We start from the raw sequence: 11,078 nt of genomic DNA, 5'->3' as shown, positions 1-11,078 counted from the left end.
TTGTTTCCCCCCAATTTCTTGTGGCATATAACATTTGAGAACACTTTCTTTTGCCATTTCTTTTGATTTTTGGCTTTTCAACACTTGACAACTTTTCAACCTTTTGCATTTCTTTTTGAACATTTTCAAAGTCACCCCATATGTAGTGAGGGTGCCTTATATTTAAAGCATTATGAGTCTATTTTTGCTCCTCTTTTCATTTGATGCATTTTTGCAAACTTTCTTTCACTTTTTATTTCATTGAACTCAAATTGATTTCTTTTTGTGCCCATTCCCTTTGATGACAAAAATGTGGTAGAACATGGATGATGGATGCATGCATGGTTTCAAGGGTCACCTTGGAATAAACGGTAGCCAAGAAGTTATCACACCACAAGGTAGTCTTGACTAGGCCTTAATCCATGGGTCAAAGGATACTAGCATGACACATCCTAGGGTGTTTTACAAGCATTTTAACAAGCAAAGTCTTAAGAAGAAAAAGCATCTTCTAGGGCCTTTATACACTTGTCAAGCTTCCCAAGTAGACGGTTCCACAAAATTTTTCTAACCATGCAAACTATATGCCATGATGCAACTAGCGTGTAAACATCCTAATGCAAATGATTCTACCAACTAATATGCCATATAAACTAAATGCAAGTCCTAGATTCACATTGTTATACCGCATCAATCAAAATAAAGCCACATAGTCATTAACATAAAGAGGAAAAATGAGATTGGAAAGATCATACCATGCGGTCTTCATGATCCTCATGTCTCGGATGTGGCGTAGTCAATCAATGTGAACAAGGATAAAACAAACACAATATATACAACAATATATATATGACTACACTACAAAGGAAATGTACTTGTTTTTGGATTTTCAAAATTTTCAAATTTTATGGTTTTTCGAATTTTTTTTATTTTTTTTGGATTTTTGAATAAAAGTTAAGTTAGAATTCCCCATCCCCACACTAATATGGGCATTGTCCACAATGACCAAAATGATGGGAAATTATGCAAACATGATGCATGAATTCTACACTAAATGCAAGCTATACTAATCTACACTACATGATGCATGGGTTTATGTTTATGACGGAGAGCGTAATTTAGATTACCTCCCGTTGCGTATGCATGTACTTCCCCAAACCATGATCAAGATAAATAAATAAAACAAAGAAACTAAATTTCTAATGTCCTAAAGTTGGGGGTAGTTCATGCACACAAGATGCAATGCATGAAACTAAATTTGTCATTTTAGATTTTCAAAAGTGGGAACAATGAAATAAGAACACCTCAATGGGGCCGAGGTGTTAGTCCTCTATGTTGCCAGGACTCTCCAACCATGATCAAGATAAATAAATAAAACAAAGAAAGAAGTAGACAAACCTCAAGAGGGTAGGAGCCTCTAAAGCTTGCTAGTCTTTCATCATATCATCATTGTCATCATCTTCCTCAATAGAAGTGGACTCATCTCCACCTCCCTCTTCACTTCCTTGCTCACTTCCTTCATCATCTTCTTCTTCATTAGCCTCTTCCTCTTCATTTACCTCTTTATCAATGCCTTCATCAACAACCTCATCACCGACAACCTCATCGTCACCCGGTATCTCACCCCTAGATGCACTTGGAAAGAAGACTTCCCTATCCGCCTAACTAGGCAAAGGACATGAAGGATCAAGTAGTCATTCCCTATCTAAATAAAGGAGGGGTGTATATTGGGCTAAGTATGCATCTTCCCGATCCTTATAAGCTTGTTTGTGCATCTCTTGCATATGTAGAGTCATGTAGTCATTGCTTGCTTCAACACCTTCGGGTTTGAACTCTTGATATTTGAATGGATAGGGTGGTGTGACAATGGAGGAGGAGGGCATTTTAATTTCACTCCTTTGTTGACGGATGATGTATTCGGCTTCCTTTGAGAGGGGAAGAAGGTAGTTGGTCCGATGAACACTCAAACGGCATATCTTGGAAGGCAAAGTAAAAGATCTAGCATCATTGGTGAGCCACCCAAATTTGGTGTCAAGAGGGTTATGCATGACCCACTTGTACTTGTTAATCATGGCATCCATGTCAATGAGATGACCCCCTTTTTTCGCCACATACTTGTTATCCTTGTTGAAATTCGGATCAAAGTACTTAGCCAAAAGAGTAACTAGATCTCCATTTACAATAAAAGCGGTGCCTTGCTTTCCACAATAAACATTGAGCCATCTTTCCACCAAAAGCCTTAGAGAATTGTAAGGCTTGGTGAATTCCCTTCCAATATTTAAGGCCGACTCAAGTAAAACACAATCGAGCTTGGTAAAGTGGTTAGTGTCTGTTCTTGCAATGATAGTATTCCCGATGACCTTGTGCCACACTCTAGTGCCCGGATGGTGGACTAATAGAGCGCGACTAGCATGAAAGTTCTCAAATTTCCTCCCGGAAATTGCCTCCCAAAGAGGAGCGGGGTCATATTTTTCGGGCTTCTTGTAATAACTAGGTGAATCACTAAGACCTAATGCTTTACCCAAGTCATCAAAGGTGATGCGCCTACTCACATTGGCAAGGCGGAACTCGATGTTTTCTCTAGTCTCTACCTTAGTTACTTTCAAAGAACTCAAGAATTCCAAGGTAAGGAAGGGGTATGTCAATTCTCTTGTAGCAAACAATTTTCCCAACCCCATGGCTTCAAAGAAGGCTTTTGTTTATTTAAGGACACCCAATTTGTTCAAGGCATCTTCACATATGAATTTGGTGGGTAGAAAGGATTTCCTAGCATACTTGGCAAATGTATCCCTATGGGAGTTAGAAATGAAAATTACCTCCGGATAGTTTGATAATTGAGCAATTTCCGGAGTTGTTGATGTTGTTGCTTCCAAGGGAGGATTTTGTTGTTGAACTTCCAAGTTTGCACTAGCTACCACCATAGCCAATGAGGCTTTCTTAGCTTGAAGACAGTGTTGCCTTGTTAAGAGTGCCTTTGCTTTAGGTGCCTTTGTTGATCCTTTTGTTCTTGCCATTGATGAAAATACCAAGAAAAGAGAGAAAATCTTCAATTTCCAAGTATACCCAAATCGATTTTAAGATGAAAGGCTTTGTCTTTGTAATTCAAAAATCGACTCAAAGGTTGAAGATTTTGGTGCTTGGATTGATTTTTGTTGGAAGAAGAGTGATTAATTGTTGTTAAAAGGAAGTTGTGATTTGATTTTGTTGAATTTGGTTGAGGAAATCTTTTTTTGGTGATGGAGAGGATGAGGGTTTTGAGTTTTGGGGTTTATGGGTAGTGTTTTGAATGAATGAATGAAGGAATGAATGTGGAAGGTGGTATTTAAAACACCCAAAAATTTTGAAACTGCAGGGAAGACGGGCGTCTTTCCTTCGGGACGCTCGGATTCTGCCTATTCTGGGTTCAGAATTCTCGCCTAAAGACGGGCGTCTTTCAGCTGGGACGCTCGGATTCTTTGATTGCAGGACGAGCGGATTCTGCAGAAGACGGGCGGATTCTGATACAACAAGCTTTCTTGTTTTGCACTGGCAAAAAGACGGGCGTCTTTTTGCAAAGACGAGCGGATTACTGAAGACGAGCGTCTTCTCTACCAGGACGCTCGGATTCTTCGACAGTCCCAAAATTTAAATTTTTCAGTTAAAATGGACGGGCGGATTTTGCCAAAGACGCTCGGATTTCCTGAAGACAAGCGGATTCCCCTTGAAGACGCTCGGATTCTCCCTAGTTTACCCGGTTCAGTTCCATCCGTGCACTTGCATATCCCTTGTCATTTTTCATTCTTCAATTCCCGTGTTCTTCATTGTAAGGGCACTACTAAGGCATGAATAGCCTAGGCAATTGCTATCCCCACACTAAGCTAAAGCACTACACATCAATTAAATCATTAGTCCCTCCCTCACTTCTCTCAAAAATGATAATTACCTTGATCAAAGCATAAAAATCCAAAAATGACAAAAATGCAATGTAAGAATTAAAATGCAAGTTTGGGAGTTAGAAATATTTACAAATAGTGGTTTAGGGAGGACTCCACCAAACTCCCATCTTTAGTGAGATGTCATGGGGGCATGTCCAAGGTGTTGTTGATGTTGCTGAACACCTTAAAGAAGTAGTCAAAAGCTTGTTCATTATCATGATAAAGATCTTCAATAGACCTTTGCCCTTGTTGTCCTTCATGTCGGTCTTTATCGATAGCATTACCAATATAGGGATTGAAAATCCCTTCAAGCTCATCATCCCAAAGACCACAAACTTCATCTACTTGATCACTAAAGATCTCTCGAGTTGATAGAGACAACTCTTCCACTTTCTTGTCTTGGCCAACGAGGCCATCCTCTTCATTGCTTGACTTTGGTGAGCTTTTCAAGCTCTCTTTGTTACAATTCACTTGCTCTTTGAATGGTGCATCATCAATTTTCTTCTTCCATTGGAATTCCGACTTCTTCCTATCATCCTTCCGGCTATAATGATCAACCATAAAACATGGTTCATGAAAACGGGGAGCTCTCATGGTCTTGTCAAGATTGAAAGTTATGCTCTCATCTCCCACTTCTAGAGTGAGCTCTCCATGTTTCACATCAATCACCGCACCCGCGGTGTCTAAGAAAGGTCTTCCTAGAATGATTGGAATGTTGGAGTCTTCTTCCATGTCAACAATGACAAAGTCCACCGGGATGAAAAATTTCCCAACTCTTACGAGAACATCTTCCCATATCCCTAATGGTGTCTTCGTCGATCTACCGGCCATTTGGAGTGTGATATTTGTGCATTTAAGCTCTCTCATCCCTAACCTTGTACTCACCGAGTGTAATACTCCGTATTTATGGTCTTGGGGGTACTCTATCGAGTAGCCCTTACTCTGTCGAGTAAGGGTATGTTGCAGAATAAAATAGTTTCTGACCTGTTGGGCACTCGATCGAGTAGCTCGGGCACTCGATCGAGTAGGGGGGTACTCGATCGAGTACCTTGGGTACTCGATCGAGCGCCCGGTTTTACGGGGGAGTTTTCGCGGGTTTTGTTAATTATGCGATTAGGGTATTTAAACCAATTCGTCTTTGTTTTAAAACACTTTTACCAAAACCTAAAACTTGTTTAAGGAAGAAAGCAGCAGTTCTTCTTCCTAATCGCATCCTTAACGATTCCCGGAGTTCAGACGGTCGATTCTCGTTGTTTTTCGTGTTGTTGGATTCCTTGCGTCGAGGGTAAGCTTTTAACATAAAGTTTTATAATGTTTTGATAAGGTAGTTGAAACCCTAATTTAGCAATTGGGGATTTTATGAGTAGGAATTGAATGGTAGTCTTTATGTGTTATGTATGATAGGAGGAGAGTTCGTAGAGGAGCCGTTTTGAGACAGCTGTTTAGATCGTCTGCGTGTTTGCTTTCCAGGTAGGATTTCCTACTCAGTATTAGTCCCATAATGGGATATTGGTGATGTGTTGTAGTTAGTTATTTGGTATGATTGTGATTGTGATTGTAATGTGGTTATGGTTGTTGATGGCTCTCGAGATGCGTTCTCGGAAAGTGGGGTCACTTGCGGGAGTGATCTCACGCCTAGTTTCGCCTTCTCGTGGAACCCGCCACGAAAAGGGATGTGCACATTAATGATACAGGGTTATCGCTCGTACGATGAGCGGGGCTTAGGTGGGAACGGCTGCGGTCCCCCACTGGGCAGGGCGGTCCAAAGGGACGATCGATGATTGAGACGGTTGGTTGGTGTGTGTGTGTGTGTGTGGCGATTCACTTTGTCTGTTTGCCTTATTACCGTTGTCCGTATTGATTGTGTGATTAGTCGACCCCGGTGTTGTTTTGTAAAACTCGGGGATCCATTCGGGATGGTGAGCGGATATTGAGCGGTATAGAGATGGTACTGGATAGTCAGGGGATGGCCACGACATGACGATAGAGTCTTCCGCTGTAGTTTAGTCTTTATTTACATTTCATTGAGAACAGATAGTTTGAATAATGTATTGCACTTTCGATTTGGTTTCGAGGATTGTATTCTTTCATTAAACTATTATAATAAATGTTGTTTCTATTTTGTCTATTTGATTATCATACCTCGGGCAACCGAGATGGTGATGTCTCCATACCCGAGTGGTCCTGGTAAGGCACTTGGAGTATGGGGTGTTACAAATGGTATCGAGCGACGATCCCGAAACCCGTAACCAATGAACTTAATGAACATAGGGAGTCAATTAAAATGAACCCGGGGTAAAAGTTGTAGGAGCTAGTGCGAAGGCTTGGGAGACGTCCTAAAGTCGCTGGGGTCGCCCTACAAACTTTGAACCGGTCACATGGGGGAAATGTGTGTTGAGTCATGTGTGTGCTTAGTAACTTGTGCAACAAGGTGATGAAGTATGTTGATTGTTTGGTGTTGAAAATAGGAGGTTGAGCATGTGAAAGAAAATAATTATATGTTGAAACATGTTAATGAGATGATAACATGTTGAATGATTTATGATGTGGCTATTATAGCATGATGATTTGATTTTATTGATAAGTAGAATAGATGCGTAGCATATTGATTATGATATCATGCGATTTTTATAAAGTTAGCAATGCTAGTATGTGACGTAATATGCGGGTAGCTTTTACGTATTAGTGGTACTTGATCGAGTAAGACCGACTCGATCGGATAGGTTTTTGGCGAAATTGAGTCCGAATCGCGTTTTGGGGCACTCGATCGAGTAACTAGGGGTACTCGATCGAGTAGGGGGTCACTCGATCGAGTAGCCTATATACTCGATCGAGTGGGTTAGAGATCAGAAGGTCTGTTTGGTTCTGGAGTTTGGGTACTCGATCGAGTACATAGGGGCACTCGATCGAGTAACCCGTCACTCGATCGAGTGGGTTTGGATACTCGATCGAGTAGGTTCTGGGCAGCGAGTTTTCGTGTTTTGAAGTTTAGTGCGCATGTTCATGTTTACCCTTTCTTGTATACGTATAGTTTCAAGATGCCGCCCAAGAAAAATGCCTTGTACGCTAGAGCAGAGCTTATGACTATGGATGACATCGTTAAGATGTTAGAGCACCAGGACGCTCTTACTGAGACCCTGAAGAAAGTGAACGAGGACAAGAATAAGGAAAAGGAGAAGGAAGTTGACCATGCTAAAGTCAGCCTTTATATTGCAAGGTTCAACCCAAAAGAGTACAAGGGAGTTGAGGAGCCTAACCTTCTCGATAGTTGGCTGAGGGAGATGGAAAACATACTGGACTTAGTCCATTGTCCGGATGAGATGAGAGTGGATCAGGCTGCATTTTATCTGAGGGAGGCAGCTGGCAAGTGGTGGGATTCGGTGAAGGTGAGTGCTAAGGAGTTGTATACCAACCAAGGATTACCTGCTATACCTTGGGAGGAGTTTCGTAGGGCTGTGAGGAAGGAGTTCGTACCAGAACATGTGAGGAGTAAGTTGAGGGAGGAGTTCGACAAGTTTAAGATGACTTCTGAGATGTCTGTGGCTGAGTACTACAGACAGTTCAATGAGAAATCTAGATATGCTGAGGACATGGGTTTGAGTGACGAGAATTTGGCTTTGAGGTTTGAGAGTGGACTAACCACGAAGATTATGGATAAGTTACCCGTGGGAGTCCTCACTGATGTGAAGGAGGCATATGAGAGGGCTGGGAGAGCTGAGAGACTAGTGGAGATGGCTCAGGAGAGGTCTGGTGGTGAGAAGAGGAAGTCGGAGAGCGAGGGTGGTGGCCAATCTAATTACAAGAAAGGCAACCACAATCAGTCTAAGGGGTTTTCTTCTGGATCTGGGTTTAGTCTTTGGAACTTCCTTTGGGAGAGGTCGTGGGAGTGTGAGCAACAGGTGGGAGTGACTGCTTTAGTTGTGGTGGCGTAGGCCACAAGAGAAATGAGTGCACGAGTGCACCGGGATCTTTCCGAGACTGCGCAGAGCTTTGCGAGCAACGCACCGGCGGGATCATGGCCAAACCGGGGAAGTCAGAGCTACCAGAGTGGAGGCAACCGCAACGGCGGTAATTCTTATCAGAAGACACCGATGAACAACAACAACAACCAAGGGTCGGGTGCTAAGCCGACCGCATCAGCTAGTACTGTCCAGGGAGGTGGGCAGAAGACCAGTGGCAAGTTGTTCATGATGGAGAAGAAGGCAGCTGAGGAGGATGCGCACGTTATCACCGGTACATTCCTTGTTAATGGTATTCCTACGTTTGTTTTGTTTGATTCGGGGGCTTCTCAATCGTTTGTGTCTTCGAGTCATGTAAAGCGATTGGGTTTGAGAGTATATGAGTCTCATTAAAGAGCAAGTATTCATACCTTCGGGTGAGTCTGTATCGTGTGGGAGGTTGTTTAGAGATGTATCTTTAATAGTTGGTCAAGTCGATTTCCCTGTAGACTTGCTAGAGTTTCCTTTTAATGGTTTTGAGATGATAGTTGGGATGGATTGGTTAGGAAAGTATAAGGCTAAGATAGACTGTCATCAAAAGAAAGTGTCCCTAAGAGGTCCTAAGGGTGTAAGTGTGTCTTATCGTGGGTTTCTAGTTAAACCCAAAGTTAAGTTGATTGCAGCTGTCACCTTGAAGTCGTATCTGAGGAAGGGATGTCCTCTGATTTTGTGCCATGTGAGAGATGACCGGATAGAGAGCCCGGCGATTGACGAGATACCAGGTGGGAGAGTTTGCGAGATGTTTTTCCGAGAGGAGATTCCGGGTTGCCACCGAAGAGGGAGATAGATTTCACCGTTGAGTTGAAGCCAGGGACGGGGCCAATCTCTAAGGCACCGTACCGTATGGGTCCTAAGGAGATGGAGGAGCTTAGGAAGCAGTTGGATGATTTGATAGAAAAGGGGTACATTAGACCGAGTGTATCGCCTTGGGGAGCACCGATTACCTGTCGTAAAGAAGAAAGATGGGAGTATGAGGCTGTGCATAGATTATCGGGAGTTGAACCGTGTGACGATAAAGAACAAGTATCCTTTGCCAAGGATAGATGACCTGTTTGATCAGTTGAGTGGTGCAACGGTCTTTTCTAAGATCGATTTGAGGTCGGGGTACCATCAGGTGAAGATTAGAGACGTGGACATACCGAAGACAGCTTTCACGTCGAGGTATGGCCATTATGAGTATGTGGTGATGCCGTTTGGGTTGTCTAATGCGCCGGCAGTGTTTATGGACTTGATGAATAGGATCTTCAGACAGTTCTTGGATCAGTTCGTAGTGGTGTTTATAGATGATATCTTAGTCTACTCTAAGACTAAGGAGGAGCATGAGGAGCATCTGAGGATCGTGTTGCAGACTTTGAGAGATCATGAGTTGTATGCTAAGCTGTCTAAGTGTGAGTTTTGGTTGGAGAAAGTTGCTTTTCTAGGGCATGTAATTTCTAAAGATGGAGTAGCTGTGGATCCGGCGAAGATTGAGGCAGTGACAAAATGGGAAGCACCAAAGAATGTTGCGGAGGTTAGAAGTTTCTTGGGTTTAGCTGGATACTACAGGCGGTTCGTGAAAGATTTCTCCAAGATAGCTAGACCGATGACAGCGTTGATGAGGAAAGAGAACAGGTTTCGTTGGGATGAGGGTTGTGAGACGGCGTTCCAAACATTAAAGGAGCGTTTGACCACAGCTCCTGTCTTAGCATTGCCTGAAGGAAGCGAGAATTTTGAGGTTTATACCGATGCTTCGAAGAATGGGTTGGGATGTGTGTTGATGCAGAATGGTAAAGTGATTGCCTATGCTTCTAGGCAGTTGAAGCCTTATGAGGAGAACTACCCTACTCATGACCTGGAGTTGGGTGCTGTGGTGTTTGCTCTCAAGATTTGGAGACACTACCTGTATGGAGCAATCTTTAAGGTATTTTCGGATCACAAGAGTCTCAAGTACATCTTCACGCAGAAGGAGTTGAACATGAGACAGAGGAGGTGGATGGAGTTGATTGGCGACTACGACATGGAAATCATCTACCATGAAGGGAAGGCCAATGTTGTTGCTGATGCTCTGAGTAGGAAGAGTGTACATTCCTTGTGTACAGCTCTATCTTTGATGAGGCTGAGGGATGAGGTAGCGAGCTTTGGGATTCATATGATGCAGAAAGGAGATGCTATGGGAGATATGACAGTGCACATGGAGTTTTATGATGATATTCGAGGTAAACAAAGCTTTGGATCCTAAGATGGTGGAGTGGAGAGTCAGGGGTGGAGAAAGGGACAGTGTCCCGCTTTTCCATTCATACAGATGGTAGCTTGAGGTTTGATGGTAGGTGGTGTGTCCCTAATGACGAGGAATTGAAAAAGACAATCATGACAGAAGCGCATTGCACACCATATTCGGTTCATCCGGTGGAGACAAGCTTTATAAGGATTTGAAGAAAACGTTTTGGTGGCCTGGGATGAAGAAAGAGACAGCCGAGTTTGTGTCCCGTTGTTTGACATGCCAGAGAGTTAAAGGGGAACAGAGAAGACCACAAGGTAAGGTTCGGTCTTTGGAGGTGCCTGAGTGGAAGTGGGAATCCATTTCCATGGATTTTATTGTGGGTTTACCTAAGAGTCAACAAGGTAACAATATGATTTGGGTGATAGTGGATCGCTTGACCAAGTCGGCTCACTTTGTTCCAATGAAAGATACATGGACTAAGGCACAATTGGCTATGGCCTATCGAAAGAACGTCTTAAGTTACATGGAGTCCCTAAGGACATAGTGTCCGACAGAGATGCGAGGTTTATATCGAGGTTTTGGAAGGAGTTGCAGGAATCGTTGGGAACGACTTTGAAGATGAGTACAAAGATTTCATCCCGCGACAGATGGGCGACGAGAGAACAATCAAGACTTTGGAGGACATGTTGAGAGCTTGTGTGATGGATTTTGGTGGTAGCCGGGAGCAGAGGTTGGACTTGATAGAGTTTTCTTACAACAACAGCTTATCACACCAAAGATAGGTATGGCACCGTTTGAGGCGTTGTATGGGAGGAGATGTAGGAGTCCGATCTGTTGGGACGATAGTCTTTGAGGCAAAGGGTTTTAGGACCAGAGATGGTACATGAGATGGTAGAACAGATTAAGATGATCGGAGAACGGATGAGAGCGGCCCGGATCGACGAGAAGAGTTATGCAGATCTACATCGTCGGGACATCGAGTTTCAGGTT

Source organism: Silene latifolia, chromosome X (assembly GCF_048544455.1).
Source record: "Silene latifolia isolate original U9 population chromosome X, ASM4854445v1, whole genome shotgun sequence".
NCBI lineage: Eukaryota > Viridiplantae > Streptophyta > Magnoliopsida > Caryophyllales > Caryophyllaceae > Silene > Silene latifolia.
This window is presented reverse-complemented; position numbering follows the sequence as displayed.